The sequence below is a fragment of the Lactuca virosa genome, chromosome 1, assembly GCF_052849685.1.
Source record: "Lactuca virosa cultivar CGN04683 chromosome 1, Lactuca_virosa_CGN04683_v6, whole genome shotgun sequence".
Lineage (NCBI taxonomy): Eukaryota > Viridiplantae > Streptophyta > Magnoliopsida > Asterales > Asteraceae > Lactuca > Lactuca virosa.
Window position 1 is genome coordinate 312,473,660 of NC_136426.1, and position 26,920 is coordinate 312,500,579.

Sequence of the window (26,920 nt, forward strand, 5' to 3'; positions counted from 1 at the left end):
GTCAGGGGTACGACCATCTTGGAGAAATCCCGAATGAATCTCCGATAGTAGCCGGCTAATCCTAGGAAACTCCGAATCTCAGATGGAGACCTCGGAACCTCCCATCTCATCACGGCCTCCACCTTGGCCGGATCTACCGAAATCCCATTCTGGTTGACAAGGTGCCCAAGGAACTGCACCTCGCACAACCAGAACTCACACTTGGAGAACTTAGCATACAAGCTCTCCCTCCTCAAAGTCTCCAGAACCTCTCGCAGGTGCTCCTCATACTGCTCTCGCGTCTTGGAGTAAACCAAGATATCATCGATAAACACTATCACAGACCGGTCTAACATCGGTCTACACACGCGGTTCATGAGGTCCATGAACGCGGCAGGAGCATTGGTGAGCCCGAAAGGCATCACCACGAACTTAGAGTGGCCATAACGCGTCTGAAACGCCGTCTTCTGCACATCCTCCTCTCTGACCCTCATCTGATGATACCCTGAACACAAATCAATCTTGGAGAACCAAGATGCTCCCTGTAGCTGGTCAAAGAGGTCATCAATCCTCGGGAGTGGGTAACGGTTCTTCACCGTTACCTTATTCAGCTCCCTATAGTCTATGCACATCCGATGCGACCCGTCCTTTTTCTTCACAAACAGAATCGGGGCTCCCCAGGGTGAACTGCTCGGTCTAATGAAACCCTTGTCCAACAGCTCCTGCAGCTGTGTAGACAGCACCTGCATCTCAGGAGGAGCCAACCGATACGGTGCCTTGGCTATCGGAGCCGCACCAGGGACTAGGTCGATCCTGAACTCCACCTGTCGCTCCGGAGGTATCCCAGGCAGCTCCTCGGGGAATACATCTGCAAACTCTCGGACCACGGGCACATCGCCCACCGTCGCCCTACCCACCTCCCGGGTATCCATAACGTAGGCGACATAACCGGCGCAACCCTGCTAAAGGTAACGCCTAGCTCTCGCTGCTAAACATAATGCTGGTCCTCGCTGTGGCCTTTCGCCCTGAATCACCAGCTCTCCCCCACTAGGGATCCTAATCCGCACTGACTGCTGCGCGCAGTCAATCACTGCCCCATTGGGGCTCAGCCAATCCATACCAATAATAACCTTGTTCCCCCGTAAAGGTATGGGAACCAAGTCCACCAGGTAACGTTCCTCGAACAGCCTCAAAACACAATCCCGGTCGACCTCTAGAGGGCAATCCAACATGCCCGAAGACTCCGGAAACTTCTTGCTAAGCGCAAGAGAGACGAAGGATCGGGTGGCACCCGAATCAAACAATACCTAAACTGGGATACCGTTCACATGGAACGATCCTAAACAGTGCACATACACGACATATCAAGATCACAACGTCATAATATATATAAGCATAAGAAAGAAATCATACCCCGTCACTACATCAGGTGCAGCGCGTGCCTCCTCGGCTGTTAGCTGAAATGCTCGGCTCCGTACCACTGGAGCCTCTGTCTTGACCTTCCGGCCATCTGCAACCCGCGTCGTCGCCGAGAACGGCGCCGCTGCTGGCGCTGCTGCTGACGCTGCTGACAATCTCGGGCAATTGGCCCTTTTGTGGCCCCTCTGATTGCAATGGAAGCAAATCAAGTCTGTCATCTGCACTGTGGGGGCGGGGGCAGTACAATCCCTGCCAAAATGCCCAACCTTGCCACACTTATAGCAACCTGAACCCGGCCCAGTGCAACAAGCTCCCTCGTGTGACCGACCGCATTTCCCACAGCGGTCCCGTCCTGTCTGGCCTTTCGGCCTACCATCGGATCCCTTGGGCTTCTTCCCCGAAGCCCCAGCCGTCAGCCCCTCCACTGCCTTCCTCTTCTGGATGTGCTCCAGATCAATCTCCCTCTCCCTAGCCCTGGCAATCATGGAATCCAAGGTAGGCCAAGCTGAAAAACTAACATGCTCCAGAATGTCAACTCGTAGCATGTCATGGTAGCGGGTCCTCCTCATATCCTCATCTCCCGCATACTGGGGCACCAACAATGCCCTCTCCCGGAACTTGGCGGTGATCTCTGCCACAGTCTTCGTAGTCTGCCTCATGACCAAAAACTCCCTAGCTTCAACAACTGGCGTAAACTCCGGCCTGAATCTAGTCACAAAGTCTGACCAGGTCATAGCCTCAACAGTCGAGGCTCCCAACGAGTCACCAACCGACTCCCACCAATCTCTGGCCCTGTCTCGCATGCATCCTGCTGCATATCTCACCTTCGACCCCTCCAGGCAGAAGCTCGTCAGCTGCGCAGACTCGATGTCTGCGATCCATCTCCTGGCAGCAATGGGGTCTTTCACCCCATAGAAATCTGGTGCACCACTCCCTCGAAAGTCCTTGAAGGACAGTGTGTGCGTACCCACCTGGCTAGACGCCATATCACTCCTGAATTCTCGGAGGCGATCCTCCATCAGCTCAACAATCCCTTCCTTGATTGACCCGAAAATGACAGGGGTCGACTCAAGGATGCCTCTCGTGATCTCAGACGCGATAAACTCGCACAGCCCGCCATCAACCTGCTCGGATCCTGCACCCGAGCCTGATCCTGATCCTGATCCGGAACCTCCTGCTCCATGTCGCGTGGTCACCATGCTGAAAATACACGCATAAATGTCAGGATCATACATACTCCCGAGAGGTCTAACGCACTCTCCAAGGTTCCGGGTTCCATCTAGGCCCTCCTTGATTCGAGTACGGGTCCTCTGCTTTCAGTAGTACGGGCCCATACTACCTTCCACATCTACCTGTACTTTCCTCAAGGATTGCTTCGACCTCACCAAGTCCCTTTTACCGACACCCTTTCAACTGACCTCATCCTAGGCTTCCCTAGGGCACTCTCCGACCTACCCTTCGCCATCAGCTGCACCAGGAGTCCTCACTACTTCCCCCTAGCTAACTTGCAGATACTGTTACATATCTGCTCCTTAGTTAGTCGAAAATGGCCAGGACCCCCATAGCACAAAGCAAGTAGCATTCGTACATTTGGTAACCAAACCAGACATAACCTACACATGCCATCCTACTGCTAACTAAACAGTCCTAGCATACAGCTCATACAACAGGCATATAAGGCATCCTCCCTAGACCGTTAGCCCTAACTAGCATGTAATTCTCAGAATCATATATCAGGCATACAAGGCATCTTCCTAGATCCTTAGTCCTGTTCTAGCATGCGGTTTCTGAATCAAAACCATATAGCATAACATAGCAAGTATGGGTATCTTGGGGAAAACTTACTTGAGCCCGGCCGGTCGTATGCATCACACACCTCGTCTTTCTTAAAATCCTTCCATTTAGATTTTAGAAAACCATTTTTCTTTGTAAAAATCTTTTAGTCCCTCGGTTTGAGTCCAGACGCCCCCGAGGGTGTGTCCGAATCCCTCAAACCAGGGCTCTGATACCAACCTGTAACATCCCAAAGTTCAAGCCCGAAAATTTCATTTTTAATTAACTGACTCATAAAAGCATTCATTAGAAAATACTGTGAAAACACTGTTGGATTAATGTCTAAGTCCATAACTATATTTGGTATGTACTTGACCCGACCCGGCATGGTCCATTTGGGTTGCACTTCACCGACACAATTTATATGGATAGTCTTTTGAGAATAGTATATTTAACCCTAATCCTCCACACTATATAAAGGGTCTTATGGTTCATGATATTAGGCTAGTAGCTAGTGTGGATACACTAAAGAGGGCAATAACCGATTTCATAGTGTGAGCCAAGTATCCATATTCTCTAAAGGTTTTCCAAGGTGTTTTGGTGATATGTGATTCCACTTGAGGCTTCCACACTATTGGGGCTAAGCTCTTAAGGCTTGAAGACATCAAGCTACATCAAAAGGTATGTCATCTAACTAGAACTTTGTAGTATAAGTGCTTCATAATATGCTAGTTAGGATGAAACCTTGGAATATTTAATATTTGCATGTATAATAGAGAAAACATAGATCCAAGGTTTATAGGGTTGCATGTACACCATAGGAGTGTTAGAATGCTCAAAACCTAACAGTGGTATCAGAGCCATGGGTTGTTTTATGTTATATTCATGCAAATGTTTTATTTTCAAAGTTGAAAAAAAGGAAGAAAAAAACATGACGTTTGTCAAATTTTAAGATAATTACTTGTTTTTGTGAAAAACTAATTGTTTGTAAAATTTGAATCATTTGCTATATGAGTTGAATTAGGTCAAATTTAGTAAAAGATAAAATGATATGATTATTTTATTAGTTTTAAAAGTTTGATCTAAATGTTTTAAGGAGTTACATATTTTGTCATAAAATTTTGGAGCTCAAAAGTTTTTTTTTTTAAAGTTGTGATCTTAAGGGTTTTTGAAACTTCCATAAGTTATGGACATGAAAGTTTTTTTAAAAAAGAAAAAAATTTTGATTCAAAGTTTTTATGGAGTTACAAAATTTGGTGTTAATGTTTTAAAGAATTCCATAATTTGTTCTTAAGTTATGGAACATGGAAAGTTTCATCATAAAACACCATTAATTCCATAAGTTATGGAATCCAAAGGTTTTCAAGAGTTACAAAACTTGCCCTCAAGTTTTGGAATTTGGAAAAAGTTTTTTTATGATAAAAAAAAAAGAATTGAAATCTAAAACTCTTGGGTTCATAACTTAAACAATTAATTAAAAGGTTATAATTTTGAATTTAATAATTGAAATTATGATGTTTTATTGAATAATTCAATTAACTCTTATGGACTTTATTAATAGATAATTAAAGTGTTTAATTAAAAGAGAATTAATAATTCCATAATGACATGGTTTAAATTTAATTAAATTAAGAGTATAGTTTAATTAATAGATTAAACCACCAAGTATTTTAAATGTCTAAAATACACCCTTATACTATTATAATATTAAAAGTTTAATATATTATATGTATAAGAGCAAGTCGTCTTACCATTAGTAGGCCTCATTCACGAAGCTGGTTTATAAGGGGGGTATAAGGTTACTGCCTATAAAATGGCAGTTTAATGGGTGTCCACTCTCACCCACCGCTTCCTTGACCGGTGGAGGGTCGTTAGCCGAACGGGTAGGACAAGGACTATAATTCTCCCTTCATTAAAAGTATTAATGACAAATACTAAGTAACTAAACATTTATAAATTCCCAATCTTAGTTACTTAGGAAAATGTGAATTTGGTGCTAACCCAAGAAATTACACTTTGCACTTTCTTAAGTCAGTTAGTGGAGCGTGTGTGGTTAACCGGCACACTAGCCTGATTTAACAAGATAGGCAAAGGGTAACTTAATGTTTATCATAGCATCGGTGGAGCGTGTGTGGTTAACCGGTACATCGATTGTGGGGTAAATATTAAGGGTACCAAGTATATTTGCATGGTTATTCACACCTTGTTTTGTGATCCTCGGCATCCCAGCTACAAAACCTGAAGGGCACACTCGAGATTCAAACATGCCATTGAAATCAATGTATCTCAAAAGATCTAGGAGTTTCAAATCCAATTAAAACTTAATTATATTTTGTTTTTCATGGTGGAAATTGGTAAATCGTCATTTACCTACCTTCAACTATTTTATAACTTGGATTACGACATCCCTCTTCGAGTTATAAAATAGTTTGTTGGGTCCTAGCCTTAATATTTCATATTGGGTGTTATATTAAGGACTTTAAATCAACTAAACGTGAATATCTCCCAAAAGATATCTAGTTCAGACATCTATGATCTTCCCAAATCTCTTCGAACTTCACTTCCTCCACCTCCTCCAATTATTCTCCCTAACCCACAAGTTCAAGGTCACACAAGCCCTATTGGCAAGGCAAGGTCTAGGTGTGATCACATCTTGGAGATGAAGTCACATATTGACAAGCCGGGAGAGTTGGGTGTCAAAGTCTTGAGAAAGTTGGTGGTTCAATCACTTTCTAAGTCACATAGTGAGTTCCTTTGGGACTCATATGAAACAGACTATGACAAGACCCAATCTTATCTATTTGCTTGGTACTACTGAATCAGCTATGATTTGGAAGGCTAGTAAAGCAAATTTGATTAGAAGATCGACTTCCCAAAACTTTATGGACATTGACAATGATGACACTGGAAATCCAGAAAAAGAATTCTCTTCCCAATGGAAGGGATCGGCCATAGTCAACTCGGTTGACCAAATGGTAAAGAGAAAAGCTAAGTCTGTGATAGTCCCATGTACCATTACCAAAGGGTCCATTTGTTAAAATTGCCAAAGGAAAGGGGCACTGTTTGCGAAACTGCCAAATTTACCTAAGGATGTTAAATTCAATAAGTTTGACTCTACTTCAGGTAAAGTCCATTGTCTAACTCTGTTAAGCTCCTATTTGGAGATTCTTATTACATAATGTGACTGAGTCACATGGTTATGTTATAAGAATCAAAGAAAAGAGAGAAAGCTTAAAGGAAGTATATGCTGCTTCTGATCGCGAAGATGGACTTCGATCGCATCAGAATTTTGAAGCTGTTACTTAGGAGTTATGACACATTGCTTAGGAATATATAACAACAAGGTTTTCATATGGATTGTAAGGATAACTTTTTCCGCAAAGTTTTTAAAATAAAAGAAAATTGTTTAATTTTATTATCCTTACAATGGCATTTGTGGAAAATTTTTGCTTATATGATTCCACTGACAGCAATATTGGAAAATGGATTTGATTCTTTCATTTGTCGTAGTGTCTAAATTTACCAAATCAGAAAAGTTCCTCATCACCCAAGTTTCAATTGGACCGAAACTTGGAATCATTCAAGTTGAATAGTATGATGAATGAGAACTTTCAAGCATTGGAAAATCAAGACTAATTACTTGTTCACATGGATGTGTGAGTCAAGTGAAGGACTAAAGGGATCGAGTACACATTCTTGTGCACTGGTCATGTCCACCACAAAGCTCATTAAGACTATTTGATTTACTAAAGTGTAGTAAATATGGTTATACTTACAAGTTTAAGTATAATTTTGAAACATTGGAAAAGTCTCAATGTATGGCAGAACGAATGGGAAGAATCAAATTAGGCAGAAAGATAAAAGTTTCTCAAATCTGAAAAGATGGGAGAGTACTTTAGTATCATGTTTGTGATCATCTTAATGATTTAGAAATCATATCACAATTAGTCCTCTAAAGGTCATCTTAGTGCATTCTTATGACTAAGAAGAGGAGTCATGAATTGTTGAAATGGTTAGATCAGGAGGATGAGTCATACTTCGTTCCAAAACAATTCTTAGAGTCATACTCCAAGATTGTAACTTGACTGACATATCTTAAAGAAAGGTTTAAAACACTTGTCAAATGTAAGAGTAAAAGTGTCCTACTCTTGTACATTTGAAATTGGTAAGTTGTGATGTTTTGGATAAAACAAAGACCAACTAAGGCCAATTGTGTGAAGTGTTTGTCTTGATAAAGAATCCGCACTATCTCTTAAATATTTGGCAAGATAGTCTTATATGTCAAGAGGATAGTGGGAGTCTTAAAGATCCTAAAAAGAATTTCAAGAACTAATCAAGAATAAAACCTGAGGCTCTTCACTAGCACACGACTTGAGGTTTATAACCTATCGTGTTGACATATTCTGTGCCAATTCCAGTTAAAGTTGGCTTTGCATAGGAGTTCTGAAAATTCTCAATTGGTTGCATAACAACTTGGAAGCAATGGCAGGCCCTGTACTGCCAGGTGGCAAGAAGTTAAGATTGCATAAGTTCAGTTCATATGAGTTTGGATTTGTCATTATCCTTGTCTTGTGACTATGGTTTTGACGATTCACATGGATAAGAACACATACACCATAAAATCTAAGGGTCATAAGGTTTCTCTCCGATTCATGAAAATGATGGTGAGGAAACACTTCCACCAAGTAGATTTGAAGCAGATGGCAAAAGGTCTAAGCAATTGAGACTATGATTACGACATCCCTTTTCATAGTTCTAAAATTGTTTAGACACACATGCATGTTATCTAAGGAAAGGTGTATGATTTTGATAAAGTTTTATCAAAGCATCTCGTATCAGAAATCTGAACTTTGGTAAGAAAGTCAATAAAGTATTGATTTCTAGAAGTCGAGCTGATTTCTGAGTACATGTAAAAGCTAGTGGGAGCATAAGTGTTATGCTAATAATCATCATGTTAGTGGGAGCATGATAATTATTGTTAGTGTTGCAAGTTATCAATGTTAATTATAGAAAATAAAAGTTTCAATTCGTGAGGCTGCAGAGATTGAAAAAGTTGTTTTGCTATAATTAAGGGAGAGGATATACTTCATTTTAGTTATAAAGGCTTAGATTGAGACCTTAAACATCTTTAGTCAAGAATATATATATGAATTTCATGTTGGATTGGTTCAACTTAAGGAAATTCTATATATTGCATTCTTAAAATTCGATTATGATTACGGCATCACTCTTCATAGTCAAATTTTGAAAACATGGAAAATAAAAATATTGTAGCAAAAGACTGGTCTAGAATCATGTCTTTATGTGAGACATCATGAATCGTGTACCATTTGCTTTGGGTACAGGATCGATTGCATGTGCTATAATATTTGTCATTTCTAAATTTTTCCAAATGCCCAGAGGCATTAAGAAGGTAAAAGGTCTAGAATTTGATATGACTAAAATGATTAAGCAATTGTCGAGGACAATCTGAGGTTTACCAAAGATTGGTTGCTCAGGGACAGTTGGAAGTATAGTGCTAATCTTGGAAGGACCATATTGACATATTCTGAAAAGTGGCATCTCTTCTTCAGAAGTGATAGTCAAAATGAGAATATGGAGTTGTCTCCATAGGTGGAAGTTATCTGTGTAAGATTAGAAAACTTAATGCAAGAAGCATGTCCAAAGCAATGTACTTTGAATATGAGACTTAGTTTCCATGGAGTTGATCTCCATTGGAATACCTTATAATGACTGTTGACAAGTCTTTGTGACTTTGTACATATTCATTACAGGAGGGTCAGTGCATATAAGTTTAAAATCTAAACAGATTTCGATAAATGATAGGAATTTGAAATTCTCACATTTTTCGATAAGGATTTGGGAGTGTGAAATTAGAATCATTGAAATTATGTTCAATTGGTTTATTTCACAAAGTAAGGATCATAGACAAACATAGAGTGCATACTTGGTCTATGGCAAAGCTATTGTTTAAGAAAAACATAGTGTACATGCTTGGAGCATGGGACAACTAGTGTTTTGAATTCAAGTATAAATTTGATAAAACCGAAACAATGAATAATGAGTAATCAGTATGGTGATAAATAAAAGTGTTTATGTATATTCATAGGGTTTGATACCATATTTGATTCATTTAGTCTTGTGTTTCACTTTGCATGTTTTGACTTCCAGAATAACTAAGTCGCTCTTCCTGAATGATTAAGTTATTCAAACCATCCACAGTCGGTCATATGTTGGAAGTAGATATGAATCAAGGTTGTCATGGGTTGGTTTGTAGAGGTCCAAGTTGGTGGACAAAGTGGTGCTACAACACTCATGAGTGCTCATAAGTTCTGAGTATTGGATTCAACCCACGCTCATTTGAATCACTTCAAGGATTTTATCACGAGTGATCATGAGACGATAATATCTTATATTCTTAAAACCTAGAGATATGAGTTGTTACTATGAGTTGGTTATAGATTGATTGCACGAAAACGCATTGGTAACTCGATGTTATAAAACGTGCCTTTGTGTATGATTCAACAAGTAGTAGAACAAGCCATATGAGTCGAAGTTTATCCATTCCTTTTACCTTCGGGATAAAAGCGATATCTGTGGGCCCCTCGATGATTTAGCGATGACACATGTGAATGCTTGGCTAAGCCAGGACTGATTTGATTTGTTCAATCAGTCAGTCATCATAAATCGAAAATCGGGAAACAACAAATGGACAGAGAGAATGATTATAATCCATGTCTCAGTCCATATGATATCTAGAATGGAGGAATATATGATCCCTTATCTAATGGACAAGTCATTGACAAGGTCAGAGTTCGACAGCGGCTTTAAGAGCTATGATTGCCAGTTAGCTTTTGAAGTCATACTCAATAATAGTTTTAGACTTATCCAAGTGGGAGACTGTTGGATTAATGTCTAAGTCCATAACTATATTTGGTATGTTCTTGACCTGACCCGGCATGGTCCATTTGGGTTGCACTTCACCGACATAATTTATATGGATAGTCTTTTGAGAATAGTATATTTATGATTTATATTAATATATTATAAGTTCTAATATATTAATATATAATCATATTATTTAATTAGTATTGATCAAGAATTAATTTATAATTAATTAAGTGATCAAAAGGAACTAATTAAATATGGACTCTTAGATATATATATGTGTAGTGGGCCAAGTTCATTCAGGTTGGGCTAAGTCTTCATGGATAGTCCATGGAGCTTTAACCCATGGATCCTAGGAAATGAAAGGTCATGGGTATTAGGGTTTAACCCTAATCCTCCACACTATATAAAGGGTCTTATGGTTCATGAAATTAGGCTAGTGGCTAGTGTGGATACACTAAAGAGGGCAATAACCGATTTCATAGTGTGAGCCAAGTATCCATATTCTCTAAAGGTTTTCCAAGGTGTTTTAGTGATTTGTGATTCCACTTGAGGCTTCCACACTATTGGGGCTAAGCTCTTAAAGCTTGAAGACATCAAGCTACATCAAAAGGTATGTCATCTAACTAGAACTTTGTAGTATAGGTGATTTGTGATTCCACTTGAGGCTTCCACACAATTAGGATGAAACCTTGGAATATTTAATATTTGCATGTATAATAGAGAAAACATAGATCCAAGGTTTATAGGGTTGCATGTACACCATAGGAGTGTTAGAATGCTCAAAACCTAACAAACACGTCATCTCATAAAACAATGTATCATGTGTGAAACCAAAGTCATAAACTAATAACATATCAGAGTACAGTCCCAGAAGACTCCATGCGGAAAATCAGATGTGTAAGTAGGCCGTTTGCTATTGCTATAAGGGCTGCTCGCCTTTATACGGCTTGGCTTCGATATCGCTTCTATGTAGTGTAGTGGTCGACCTAAAAAGTCGTATTCCTGCCATGCCTATTATCCAGTGCTAGAAGCTTCGCCAGAAGCAAGTAAGACGAGGTCGCTCTGCTTCGCTAGCGAGCACCGCTAGCTCCTTCCCCTTCGACGAAGAGGTACCTGAAACCAAAAACCGAAACCGTAAGCACAAAGCTTAGTGAGTTCCCCCATCATACCACATACCATACAATATCATCGGTATCTTTCAACTGGTAATCTTCGTCGGTATCTTTCAACCGGTAAGCATCATCGGTATCTTTCAACCGGTAATCATCATCGGTATCTTTCAACCGGTAATCATCATTGGTATCTTTCAACCGGTAACTGGGGACTATTCCACCCCCTACCACTAGCATACAATAACAAGATATAAGCATACAGTCAGGCATATCCGGGTACTGACCTACCCTTTGGTCCTAAGGACCACTGTCAGGGAACTATCCCTATCATACACGTAACATATCATACAGATATAACTCACATCCAAAACACGTTACCAGACCAGGATAATTATCACAAAGACAATCATCTTCTAAGTACTCCTCTTTGGTGGGCCGGCATTATGGCCTTAGACCCACCCCTACTGGAAGGTAACTCACCTCGTATAAGAAGCTGCTGATAATCTGTGCGGGAAACCTCCGTCCGCTGCTGCTCCGGAAATCCTCCGACTACAATCCCTACAAACACTCAGTTAGAAACTGATATCTATTCTTAGGGTAAAATGACCATTTTACCCCCAACCAAGTCCAAGTCAAATTCAACCTCCAGTTGACCCGACTCGCCTAGTTGGGCCGTCAACTCGCCGAGTCTCTCACCCTTTACTCTTCCTCATCCATGACCCCACTCGTCGAGTTGGGCCGTCAACTCGACGAGTTCTTATCTTATATGAACCTCACATGAAAACTTATCCGACTCGCCGAGTTGATGAACAACTCGTCGAGTTCACCTTCATCTGATGAACCAGTTCTGTCCATGACTCGCCGAGTTGATGAACAACTCGTCGAGTTCATCTTCATCCTTAAGAAGATTGCCTTGGACTCGCCGAGTCTGTTCATGCACTCGCCGAGTCCCGTGAATTCCAGAACCATAGCTTAGTCCAGAACGTCGGGTCACTCCCCGGGACTAGCTAAAACCTTTCCACACTCAACTGGGTCCTTTTGACCCTCAACTGATATGGGACAGAACCCCAGGACTCGTCGAGTTGGTCACATCCTCTCACTAAATCTTCGATTTCTGATGTACAATCCTTGATCAAAAGATAGATTTATGCTTCTACAATCGATCTAGCACGTAAAGTTACAACCTTTACGTGCTTGCATGGGACTTTGAGCTCAAAAGGTCCTAAAACAAGCTCTTACAATGCATGGGGCCTTCTTTGAGTGCAAAACCCACTCCTTTCTGCCTTGTAACCCCTCTAAGGACCTAGATCCGAAACATCAACCCCAAACCATGCTTGCAATCATGGTTGGTGACCAAAATGGCTTGGAAAAGCCCTAGAACTCCACAAAATGGGATCTACCAAAAGAACAAACAAGGTATAGACTTTATACATTCTGTAGACTGCAAAAGATGCTCAAAATCGGATCCTTCTAGCCTCCTCTTGATCCTTCAAGCTTTTCCTTCCTTCCTTGGGTCACAAAAGCACCAAAATTACTCCAAATGCCTTAGATTGCTTCAATAACGGCTAGGGTTTCAATGAGAGGTGTTTGGGAGCATAAAGGGGCGATGGAGGCTGCATAAGGTCGTTTAAATAGGGTGCAAACCCTCGGGTTAGGGTTTTTGTCCAGACAGTGTCTACTCGCCGAGTCCGGGACCCGACTCGCCGAGTACATCACTTAAATCTCACGTCCCGTCCCGCTTCTACTCGGCGAGTTGGTCCCTCAACTCGCCGAGTCCAAGGCCAAAAAGCAGAATACTTAGAAAGAAATACGTACCAAGAACCAGGTGCTACAGTTCTTTTTATACCTACTCTCGGTTTAACGAACACTACGAGTTTCGTTTAGATCACTAAGGCTAAAAAGTAGTTTATCAAAAACTCACTTTTTATGACATTCGGCCCCGTGCCGGTTTTGTCGCGAAACTTCGACAAGTCATAACTTCTTCGTTATAACTCAGATTTCAGTATTCTTTATATATCCGTAATCCTTGTCACGCCCACTACAAATTTCTTAATAGATATCAGCTTTATCTAATATTTAATTTCGACGCTCATTTTTATTCTTAATTAATTAAACCCTAATAATTAAGCATAAAACACATAATTCACATAATATTCACATAATCCCTTTTCATTTCTTCAAAATGAGCTACAAAGGTTAACCTAGACTATAATGTCAATATTAATGCCTAGCCTAGAAACACGGGCATTACAATTCTCTCCCCCTTAGGATGATTCCGTCCTCGGAATCACACATCGACAAACAACTACAGGTAGCGACTCACCATGTCACTCTCCATTTCCCAGGTGGGATTTGGCCCATTTATATGTTTCCAACGCACAAGCACTAAATCGACCATCTTGTGTTACAACTTCTTAGTCTTAAGGTCAACGATTGCCTCAGGTTCTTCAATTAACCTCTTGTTTTCATCCAACCTTAATTCAGAAAAGGGAATTATGTCGAGCACACCTCCCGTGAACTTCCTCAATTAACACACATGAAAGGTATTATGAATACCCTCTAGTTCTTCCGGTAATTCTAGCTTGTAAGCTTGATTCCCGATCCTCTGAAGAACTTTTAAATGGTCCAATAAACCTTGGACTCAACTTTCCCCTTCTACCAAACCTTATAAGTCCCTTCCACGACGAGATTTTAAGTAAAACCGAATCTCCAACTTCAAATGATATCGGTTGTCTTTTCTTGTCAGCATAGCTCTTTTGAGTAGCTAACATCCTTTCCCTAATCACTTTCAACTTTTCACCAGTCTGATGGACTATTTCAAGTCCCATAAACTGCTTTTCCTCAGCTTCCAGCCAACATGACGGCGCTCGAGACTTTTCTCCGTACAAAGCGTGATAAGGTGCCATCTAGATGTTCGAGTGGAAACTATTATTATAGGAAAATTCTACTAAAGGTAAATGTTCATCCCCGTTACCTTGGAATTCCAGGGTACATGCTCTCAGCATATCCTTCAACGTTTGAATCGTTTATTCACTCCAACCATCGGTTTGCGGATGGTAAGCTGTATTCAAACACAACTTGGTGCCCAATTCCTCTTACAGACTCCTCCAACACCTTGAGGTAAGACGGCTGTCACGATCGGATAAAATCGTTAACGGAACACTGTGAAGCCTCACCATTTCCTTCACGTAAGAATTCGCAAGTTTATCCATAGACAATTTCTCTTTGGCTGCTATGAAATGCGCACTCTTAGTGAAGCGATCAACGACCACCTAAATCATGTCGTCACCGTTCCTTGTTCTGGGCAGTTTAGTCACAAAATCCATAGTGATGTCTTCCCATTTGCCCATGGGTATAGGCAAAGGTTCTAAACTCCCATAGGGTTTCTGATGTTGTGCCTTAACCCTAGCAGAAGTTACACACTCGGCCACATACTTAGCAACATCGAGCTTCATCGTCGGCCACCAGTAATAGGGTTTTAGATCCCTATACATTTCCGTACTGCCGGGATGAATCGAGTACATGCTTTTGTGAGCTTCTTCTATCAGAAGATCTCTTACTCCTCCCTCCTTAGGTACCCAAATCCAATCTTTGAATACCTTCAGTCCTTGACCGTTTGTATCAAACACCAACGTTTTGCCCAAACGTTCCTCCTTTCGGTCATTTCTCTCTAAAGCTTCCTCTTGAGCTTTCTTTATACTTTCCACAATTGTCAGGACAACTTTAATTCTCAACGCTCTTGGCCTTTTCTTTTCAAGATTTACCTTCGAACTGAGAGCATTAGCAACAACATTTGCTTTACCAGGGTGGTAAAGTATCTCACAGTCGTAGTCCTTGAGTAACTCTAGCCAGCGCCGTTGCCTCATGTTCAATTCCTTCTCCATATCTTTAAGGCTAATACTACCGCTGCCAACTCCAAATCATGAGTGGGGTAGTTCTTTTCATGCTCTTTCAATTGCCTCGATGCATACGCTATCACTTTATCCCTTTGGGTCAGAACACAACCTAACCCAACTCCAGAGGCATCACTATAAACTGTGAAGTCATCAACTCCTTCAGGTAACGAAAGAATCGGTGCTTCACACAACTTATTCTTTAAATTCTCAAAGCTTCCTATGCTTCTCATTCCAAGTATAGACAACTCCTTTGTGGGTCAAAGCTGTTAATGGAGTCGCGATCGAAGAAAAGCCTTGGATAAATCAGTGATAATATCCAGCTAATCCTAAAAAGCTTCAGATCTCCATAGGACTTTTAATCGTAACCTTCGAGTTACAAAATAAATCCTTATTGAGGACTCCTTCTTTTTCTTGGAATAAGTACTTTCCTTCATTTGTTGTAACAGACCGATGGGTCATGTTCTAATGATTTCTCATTGTATACTGCACTACTTAGACTCAGATCTCCTAGGGACAAATTTCGGAACAAACTACACCTTCCTTCATGTTCTAATGTGATACAATCACAGTTTAACATGTATCATTTCTAACTACCAACTTCTTTAACAATGAGTGCGATACTTCTATTGATCGCTTTGATCATCTTTCACTTCAATCTTCTGGCTTAAGTGAAATGCTACATCGAACTTGGTTCTCTGAACCACGTAACATACTAATCTTAGTGTTGGATTAATGTCTAAGTCTATAACTATAATTGGTAAGACTTGACCCGACCCGGCATGGTCCATTTGGGTTGCATGGCATCATGCATTTGGATAGACTATAATGAGAGAAATAACACTTAAGGTTGGTTAATATATTATAAGTTCTAATATATTAATAAGATTATTTAATTCGTATTGATCAAGAATTAATCTAGTATTACTTAAGTGATCCAAAGAAGACTAATTAAATATATGGGTTGATTGTGTAAATCACCCATACTTGTATAGTGGGCTAATGCTCCATGCATTGTCAAGTTGGGCTAAAACCCATAAGATGCTCCATGGTATGTTTGAACCCATCGATCCAAGGAAATGGAAAGTCATGACAATTAGGGTTTACCCTAATTGTCACTAACTATATAAGCATCTTATTGTTGACAAAATCGGCACTAGAGTATGATAATAAGGGCTAGCCGATTTTCATGAAGTGTGTATGTTCTATCAAGTTACTCCTAGTGTATTTGGTGTTGTGTGAACCATTTGAGGTGTCACACTTGGGGCACTAGGCACTCAAGCTTCATGAAGTCATTCTACATCAAAGAGGTATGTATTCTAACTTGTTATATTTCATATGAATCAAAGTTTTGTATGCTAGTTAGTATAATACCTTGGATATTCATATTTGCATGTATAATAGAGAAAATATAGAACCAAGGTATTTAGGGTTGCATGTACACTTAGGAGTGTTAGAATGCTCAAAACCCAACAGTGGTATCAGATCCTAGGCTTGTTTTCTTGTTATACTTGCAAAAATAGCTGAAAAATCGAATTTTGTTGCTGTCTGAACAGCAGACTCGCCGAGTCCATGAAGGGACTCGACGATTACATGCCTTAAAAGTGTTCAAAATGATCCAACTCACCGAGTTGGTTCATGCACTCGATGAGTTGGACCCCCTGACAGCATATCTTCGAGTTTTTTTGGCTGGAAATGGACTAGGAACATTACCATAAGTTGTTTTTGAACTTATAAACTTGTTTTTGATGTGGTAATGTTCATGCTAATCCAATTTCAAAGATAATTATCAATAGATTCATGTTTTGTATTAGTTTAACTGTTATGCTAATTACATGAAAAAGTTTGATTCCAATTATCTTGTTCATATGAGTTGCTTAGATTAATAGAAAAGGTTGATTGATTATGTGTCTTTGATCCATTTTAATTTAAGAGTGGATTCAAGAATGTGTTTGTGTAACTTGTCCTCAAGTTACATGAAAAGTCACATTAAAGTTTCTTAAAACTCATAAAAGTTGGCAATGGTTACAAAATGAAGAGTCTTGTCCTCATTAAATGGTTTTATGACTCCATAACTTGTCCTCAAGTTATGGAGGTTCAAGAGTCACTTCATTAAATAAAAAAAATGTGTAAACTTAATAAGTTCCATAAGTTACAAAAGAAGAAGAGTTACATTCTTTAATAGTTTAAAGTCTTCCATAACTTGTCCTCAAGTTATGGAACTTGAAGAGTTTTAATTAAAACTACTTTAAACACATAAGTTATGGAATTAAATGGTTTTGAATATTTTTTAAAACTTTCCTCAAGTTTTGGAATTTGTAAAGTTTCTCGCATGAATACTTTAATTCCAAGTTAAGCCCTTAGAATTTTAAAAGTTAAAATTCAACCCTTATACTTTATAATATTATAAGTTAATAATATATATATGTATAAGAGCAAGTAAGTCTTACCATTAGTAGGCCTCATTCACGAAGCCAGTCTATAAGGGGGGTATAAGGTTGTTGCCTATAAAATGGCAGCTTAATGGGTGTCCACTCTCACCCACCGCTTCCTTGACTGGTGGAGGGTCGTTAGCTGAACAGGTAGGACAAGGACTATAATTCTCCCTTCATTAAAAGTATTAATGATAAATACTAAGTAACTAAACACTTAAAATTCCCAATCTTAGTTACTTAGGAAAATGTGAATAAGGTGCTAATCCATGAAATTACACTTTGCACTTTGTATAAACCGTTAGTGGAGCTCGTGTGGTTAACCGGCACACTAACCTGGATTTAACAAGGTAGTCAAAGGGTAACTTAATATTTATCATAGTATCGGTGGAACTCATGTGGTTAACCGGCACATCGATTGAGGGGTAAATATTAAGGGTACCAAGTATATTTGCATGGTTACTTCACACCTTGTTTTGTGATCCTCGGCATCCCAGTCACAAAACCTGAAGGGCACACTCGAGATTGAAACATGCCATTGAAAAGTTCAATGAATCTCAAAAGATCTAGGAGTTTCAAATCCAAGTAAAACCTAATTAAATTATTTCGTTTTCATGGTGGAAATTGGTGAATCGTCATTCACCTACCTTCAAATATTTTATAGCTTGGATTACGGCATCCCTCTTCCAAGTTATAAAAGTATTGTGTTGGGTCCTAGCCTTAATATCTCATATTGGGTGTTATATTAAGGACTTTAAATCAACTATCTTGAATATCTCCCAAAAGATGTCTAGTTCAGACATCTATGATCTTCCCAAATCTCTTGGAACTTCACTTCCTCCATCTCCTCCAATTATTCTCCCTAACCCACAAGTTTAAGGTCACTCAAGCCCTATTGGCAAGCAAGGTCTATGTGTGATCGCATCTTGGAGATGAAGTTACATATTGACAAGCCAGGAGAGTTGGGTGTCAAAGTCTTAAGAAAGTTGGATGCTCAATCACTTTCTAAGTCACATAGTGAGTTTCTTTGGGACTCCTATGAAATAGACTATGACATGACCCTTAAAGATGTTATCTATTTGCTTGGTGGTGCTGAATCAGCAATGATTTGGAACGATAGTAAAGCAAATTTGATCAGAAGATCAACTTCCCAAAACTTTATGGACAGTGACAATGGTGACACTGGAAATCCAGAAAAAGCATTTTCTTCCGAATGGAAAGGGTTTGGCCATAGTCAACCCGGTTGACCTAATGGTAAAGAGAAAGGCTAAGTCTGAGATAGCACCATTCCCAAAGAGTCCATATGTTTCTCTTGCCAAAAGGAAGGGGCATTGATTGCGAAGCTGCTTATTTACCTGAAAGATCATAAGGTTGATCAAGTCAAGAAGTTTGAATCTACATCAGGTAGAGCCCATTAGCTAACTCTGTTAAATTTCTATTCTGAGATTCTACATGATGTGACTGGGTCACATGTTGATGTTTTAAGAATCAAAGAAAAGTGAAGGAACTTAAAGGAAGTATATGCTGATTCTAATCGCGAAGATGGATTTCAATCGCATGGTGCGGTGATAGATTGCTTAGGAGTAGATAACAACATAGTTTTCATATGCATTTGCATTGTAAGGTTAAGTTTTTCCGCAAGTTTTAAATAAAAAAGTTTTGTTTTATTTATTTTATATGTATCCTTACAGTGGCATTTGTGGAAAATTGTTGTTTATATGATTCCATTGATAGCAACATCGGAATATGAAATTGATTCTTTCATTTGTGGTAGTGTCTAAATTTACCAAATAAGGAAACATTCTCATCATCCAAGTTTTTAATTGGACCGAAACTTGGAATCATGCAAGTTGAATAGTATGATGAATGAGAACTTTCAAGCATTGGAAAATTAAGACTAATTACTTGTTCACATGGATGTGTGAGTCAAGTAAAGGACTAAAGGGATCGAGTACACATTCTTGTGCACTGGTCAAGTCCACCACAAAGCTTGATAAGACTATTCGTCATGATTTACTAAAGTTTAGTAAATATGGTTATACTTATAAGTTTAAGTATAATTCTGAAGCATTGGAAAAGTCTTGATGTATGGCAGAACGAATGAGAAGAATCAAATTAGGCAGAAAGATAAAAGTTTCTCAAATCGGAAAAGATGGGAGAGTAATTTAGTATCTTGTTTGTGATCATCTTAATGACTTAGAAATCATATCACAATTAGTCCTCTAAAGGTCATCTTAGTGCATTCTTATGACTAAGAAGAGGAGTCATGAATTGTTCAAATGGTTAGATCAGGAAGATGGATCATACTTCGTTCCAATTCTTAGAGTCATACTCCAAGATTGTAACTTGAGCGACATATCTTAAAGAAAGGTTTAAAACACTTGTCAAATGTAAGAGTAAAAGTGTCATACTCTTGTACATTTGAAATTGGTAAGTTGTGATGTTTTGGGTTAAATAAAGACCAACTTAGGCCAAGTGTGTGAAGTGTTTGTCTTGATAAAGAAGCTGCACTATCTCTTGAATATTTGGCAAGATAGTCTTATATGTCAAGAGGACAGTGGGAGTTTTAGAGATTCTGAAAGCTTCAAGGTCTAATCAAGAATAAAAAACCTGTAGTTTAACACTAGCACACGACGTGAGGTTTATAACCTATCGTGTTGACATATTTCTATTTATGTGCCCATTCCAGTTAAGTTTGGCTTTGCATATGAGTTCTTAGAGTTTTCAATTGGTTGCATAACAACTTGGAAGCAATGGCAGGCCCTGTACTGCCAGGTGGCAAGAAGTTAAGATTGCATAAGTTCAGTCCATATGCGTTTGGATTTGTCATTAACCGTGTCTTGTGATTATGGTTTTGACAGATTCACATGGATAAGAACACATACACCATAAAATCTAAGGGTCATAAGGTTTCTCTCCGATTCATGAAAATGATGGTGAGGAAACACTTCCATCAAGTAGATTTGAAGCAGATGGAAAAAGGTCTAAACAAGTGAGACTATGATTACGGCATCCCTTTTCATAGTTCTGAAATTGTTTAGACACACATGCATGCTATCTAAGGAAAGGTGTATGAGTTTGATAAAGTTTTTTATCAAAGCATCTAGTATCAGAAATCTGAACTTTGGTAAGGAAGTCAATAAAGTATTGATTTCTAGAAGTCCAACTGAGTTTTGAGTACATGTCAAAGCTAGTGGGAGCATAAGTGTTATGCTAAAAATCATCATGTTGGTGGGAGCATGATAATTATGATAAGTATTGCAAGTTAGCAATGTTAATTATAGAAAACAAAAGTTTCAATTCGTGAAGTTGCAGGGGTTGAAAAAGTTGTTTTACTATAATTAAGGGAGAGGATATACTTCATTTCAGTTCTAAAGGCTTAGATTGAGACCTTAATCATCTTTAGTCAAGAATATATATATATATATATATATATATATATATATATATATATATATATATATATATATATATATATATATATATGAATTTCATGTTGGATTGGTTCAACTTAAGGAAATTCCATATATTGCGTTCTCAAAATTCGATTATGATTACGACATCCCTCTTCATAGTCAAATTTTGAAAACATGGCAAATGAGAAATATTGTAGCAAAAGACTGGTCTAGAATCATGTCTTTATGTGAGACATCATGAATCGTGTCCCATTTGCTTTGGGTACAGGATCGATTACATGTGCTATAATATTCATCCTTTCTAAAATTTTCCAAATGCCTGGGGCATTAAGAAGGGAAAGGGTCTAGAATTGGGTATGACTAAAAGGATTAAGCAATTGTCGAGGACAATCTAAGGTTTACCAAAGATTGGTTGCTCAGGGACAGTTGGAAGTATAGTGTTAATTTTTGGAAGGACCATATTGACATATTCTGAAAAGAGGCATCTCTTGTTCAGAAGTGATAGTGAAAATGAGAATATGGAGTTGCCTCTATAGGTGGAAGTTATCTGTGTAAGATTAGAAAACTTAATGCAAGAAGCATGTTCAAAGCAATGTACTTTGAATATGAGACTTAGTTTCCATGGAGTTGAACTCCATTGGAATACTCTGTAATGTCTGTTGACAAGTCTTTGTGACCTTGTGCATAATCATTACAAGAGGATCAATGCATATAAGTTTAAAATCCAACAGATTTCAATAAATGATAGGAATTTGAAATTCTCACATTTTTTTCGATAAGGATTTGGAAGTGTGAAATTAGAATCATTGAAATTATGCTCAATTGGTTTATTTCACAAAGTAAAGATCATAGAAAAACATAGAGTGCATACTTGGTGTATGACAAAGCTATTGTTTTGAAAAACATAGTGTACATGCTTGGAGTATGAAACAACTAGTGTTTTAATTCAGGTGTAAAGTTGATAAAACCGAAACAATGAATAATGAGTAATCAATATGGTGATAAATAGAAAGTGTTTTATTTATATTCATAGGTTTTGATACCTTATTAGATTCATTTATTCTTGTGTTTCACTTTGCATGTTTTGACTTCCATAATAACTAGGTTATTCTTCCGGAATGACTAAGTTATTCAAAACCATCCACAGTCGGTCATATGTTAGAAGTAGATATGAATCAAGACTGTCATGGGTTGGCTTGTAGAGGTCCAAGTTGGTGGAAAAAGTTGTGCTACAACACTCATGAGTGCTCATAAGTTCTGAGTATTGGATTCAACCCGCGCTCATTTGAATCACTTCATGGATTTTAGCACGAGTGATCATGAGACGATAATATCTTATATTCTTAAAACCTAGAGATATGAGTTGTTACTATGAGTTGATTATACATTGATTGCACGAAAACGCATTGGTAACTCGATGTTATAAAACGTGCCTTTGTGTATGATTCAACAAGTAGTAGAACAAGCCATATGAGTCGAAGTTTATCCATTCCTTTTACCTTCGGGATAAAAGCGATATCTGTGGGCCCCTCGATGATTTAGTGATGACACATGTGAGTGCTCTGCCAAGCCAGGACTGATTTGATTTGTTCAATCAGTCAGTCATCATGAATCAGAAATCGGGAAACAACAACTGGACAGAGAGAATGATTGATTATCCATGTCTCAGTCCATATTATATCTAGAATGGAGGAATATATGATCACTTATCTAATGGCAAGTCATTAACAAAGGTCAGAGATCATCGGCAAGGTCAGAGTTCGACGGAAGCTTTAGAGAGCTACGATTGCCAGTCGGTTCTTGAAGTCATACGCAATAATAGTTTTAGACTTATCCAAGTGGGAGACTGTTGGATTAATGTCTAAGTCCATAACTATAATTGGTAAGACTTGACCCGACCCGGTATGGTCCATTTGGGTTGCATGGCATCATGCATTTGGATAGACTATAATGAGAGAAATAACACTTAAGGTTGGTTAATATATTATAAGTTCTAATATATTAATAAGATTATTTAATTAGTATTGATCAAGAATTAATCGAGTATTACTTAAGTGATCAAAAGAAGACTAATTAAATATATGGGTTGATTGTGTAAATCACCCATACTTGTATAGTGGGCTAATGCTCCATGGATTGTCAAGTTGGGCTAAAACCCATAAGATGCTCCATGGATGCTCCATGGTATGTTTGAACCCACGGATCCAAGGAAATGGAAAGTCATGACAATTAAGGTTTACCCTAATTGTCACTAACTATATAAGCATCTTATTGTTGACAAAATCGGCACTAGAGTATGATAATAAGGGCTAGCCGATTTTCATGAAGTGTGTATGTTCTATCAAGTTATTCCAAGTGTATTTGGTGTTGTGTGAACCATTTGAGGTGTCACACTTGGGGCACTAGGCACTCAAGCTTCATGAAGGCATTCTACATCAAAGAGGTATGTATTCTAACTTGTTATATTTCATATGAATCAAAGTTTTGTATGCTAGTTAGTATAAGACCTTGGATATTCATATCTGCATGTATAATAGAGAAAACATAGATCCAAGGTATTTAGGGTTGCATGTACACTTAGGAGTGTTAGAATGCTCAAAAACCAACACTTAGTTGGACTCGATTCGATATGACCTCTAAGGTCGGAATAACAATCATCTTCTTACTCATTACCGAAACGATGGTAACGACAGACTAGAACAAGACGGAATCAAATAATAGCTCCTTTGTAACCTTGTGACTTTCCCTGATCCAAGTATGAGTCCTGTGCTTCCGGTAGTATAGGCCTCTACTACCATTCACACCTACTCATACTCGTCCCAAGTATTGTCTCGCAGTTCTCCAAATCGCCATACAAGAATTTCACATAGTCATTCAATTCATCAGATGACAAAACCAGGGTTTATATTATTTCCTTGAAACGATTACACAAAGGTTCAAGTTTACCCTATACTATGCCTCTAATAGGCTAAACCACTAGTTACTATTCACATTACTACTTTATAACTTGATCTTCGGGTATCAAGTCTTTACTTCTACTTCCTAGCGTTGTTATTTGCTTTGTCAAAGATATTCTGAAATTCCCTTGGCATTGGCGGTGTACTTGGCCTTGTTACTTTATTTTTCTTCGGACAGTCCTTAGAAATATGACCTTCTTCCTTACGTACGTAACACACCCTCTTGGGAATCGTACACTTATTAGCGTAATGCCCAATTTCTCCACACCTATAGCACTTCACCTTCCTGTCACAATTCCCAGAGTGTTTATTTTTGCACTTCCCACACCATTTTCCCTTACCTCCTCTTTTTCCAGACTTTGAGAATATGTTGCTCTTGTAGGGCCTTGAAGACCCCTCAAATTTCCTCTTTTTATCAACTTCAACCTTGTTGGTGGTCCTGTCATTGATCATTTCTTCAATAGACTTAGCAACCCTGATAGTTGCCTCAAGAACAGATGCCTGACGTACTGGCACAGTAAGTTCATCCTTACTTTGTTGAAGTAAACGTTTTGTTTCTTCCATCTGTTGATCGAACATCGTACGCACCATTGCCTGCACCCCAGTCATCGTGATTGGCTCAGGCTGCGGGTTATCGTTTCCGAATTCACTTTGCGTACTCGCCATTTCGATCTATACACCGATCGTAGGTGATCTTAGATCTTTATTTTTGATAGACGTTAAGTCTTCGTTATTACTCCGAAACGTTTATATGTTAGTTCAAATATCGTAGTCATACGTTTAGAATCCTACATAGATAAGGTTTCCAGATCCGGTCGGCAACAGACCATAGATCCGAACAATTAATGGCATATATGGCAAGCATATAGCATTTAGCACAAAAAAGCATTTTAGGCATCTTTCCTAAAATAAACTAGTGCTCGTGTCTAAAATATGGTAGACATTCATCTCACAATCATCACTTAGCATTCTAAGTTTAAGTCTAGAAATCCCACAATTTCTTAGTTCACTTAAACTAATGCTCTGATACCAACTGTGACATCCCCTAATTTCTCGGCCAGAAAAGACCGATTTAATTTATGGTTTTTAAAATAAAATCAGAGAAATCTTTTTAAAAGATGTTGCGGAATTGGTCCCCAAAACAAAACATGATAAAAGTTTATCAAAACCTTCTTTAAGAAATGTATAGTTTCATTTCATATCAAAACCTCGGGATGTCATGTTCCGATACAGATCAAAAGCGTAAACAAGACATTATAAGCCTTTCAACAGTTATTTACAACTATTGGCCTATAATCCAAAAATCTCTCATCGTCCTCCGACTATGCTCGGGGTCCACTACCTGTAACATAAAAAGCTGAGTGGGTCAGGCTTGGGAGCCTGGTGAGCATATAGGGTTTTCAACCCACAATAATAATAAACTTATTAAGTTCACCAATCAACAATAACCCTGATTACCCGTTCACGTTATCCTCACTTTACGTCCCTAAACACTTATCACAAGGGGCCTAGCCTAAAGAATATCATCGGGATGGACACTACTGCTAAGGGGTTGCCTCAGCCATACATGTCCTAAAGTCAACCATGAGGGGGATGGAGTACAACGAATGAACGCTGAAGTTCATTAACACCTACAGGTTGCGGGCCTGCTAGCGTTTCCATTGGACTGTCTAGAAAAGTCTGTGGTCGTCATCCAAACTCCACTAGATGACTGAATCTCAATCACATCGAGGCCTCTCATCACTTTATTTGATCACACACCAACTATCTACCCATGTTTTACCCAACATATTTGTAGGAAAAAATACATATACAGTTTAAAACTTGTATAAAACATCAACTCAACAGTCACCTCAAATAAACAATTAATATATTTACACATAGCACGTATTTTAAGGTAAATACTTCATATCTATGTGTAAAGTGAAAGTAACTACACACTCACATGTTTTGATGAAAATCGGGCAGCAATTCGTTTCCTAAAACGATCGTTTCTAATAAAACCGAGAGTTTTATTGAGAAACCGGGCTCTGCGAAGGTCGGGCTTCGAAACCGAAAAGATAAATTTTCCAGGCTTCTCTGGCACTTCGTGGCGTATTCCGGGGCTTATAATCGATACCGGGGCTTTCGGGGATGTTAATATGAAGAAAAGGACTAAAAGTGGCAATTTCTTAAAAATATATGAGAAGGCTCGCAGCCTTCTATTTATAGGGGGAGGCTTCTGATCGGACGGCTGAGAAGCTCCTAGGTGGCGCAGATCCGAAGGCTTGCAGCACCTGCTCGCACGTGGGCTGCGCATGCGAAGGGTTCGCTGGCAGTCTCTGATTGGACCGAAGTCCGGGTCCGAGGTGGGTGGGCTCGTGGCTTCTGCGAGGCTCGGATGGATGAGTCACTACACACGCGTCGGATGCGAGGCTCGCCACCGAGGCACACGCGTCAGACTCTCGGCTGCGCACGTGTCACTCCTCGGATGCTTCCACGACATCGGATGACTCAGCATATTTCGGACACGTGGCACTCATGCAGCGAAGGTGACGTGGCCGAAGTCCACGTATGCAAAATTTCCAGGTTTTCGCGCCAAAACTTCTAAAATCCATAACTTTCGCATACGAGCTCCGTTTTTTACGTTCTTTATATGCAAAATTGCTAAGCTGAAACTTCGAAAAATCATAACTTCCTCATACGAAGTCATATTTGGGCGTTCTTTTTATACCTACTCTCGGTTTAACGAACACTACGAGTTTCGTTTAGATCACTAAGGCTAAAAAGTAGTTTATCAAAAACTCACTTTTTACGACATTCGGCCCCGTGCCGGTTTTGTTGCGAAACTTCGACAGGTCATAACTTCTTCGTTATAACTCGGATTTCGGTATTCTTTATATATCCGTAATCCTTGTCACGCCCACTACAAATTTCTTAATAGATATCAGCTTTATCTAATATTTAATTTCGACGCTCATTTTTATTCTTAATTAATTAAACCCTAATAATTAAGCATAAAACACATAATTCACATAATATTCACATAATTCCTTTTCATTTCTTCAA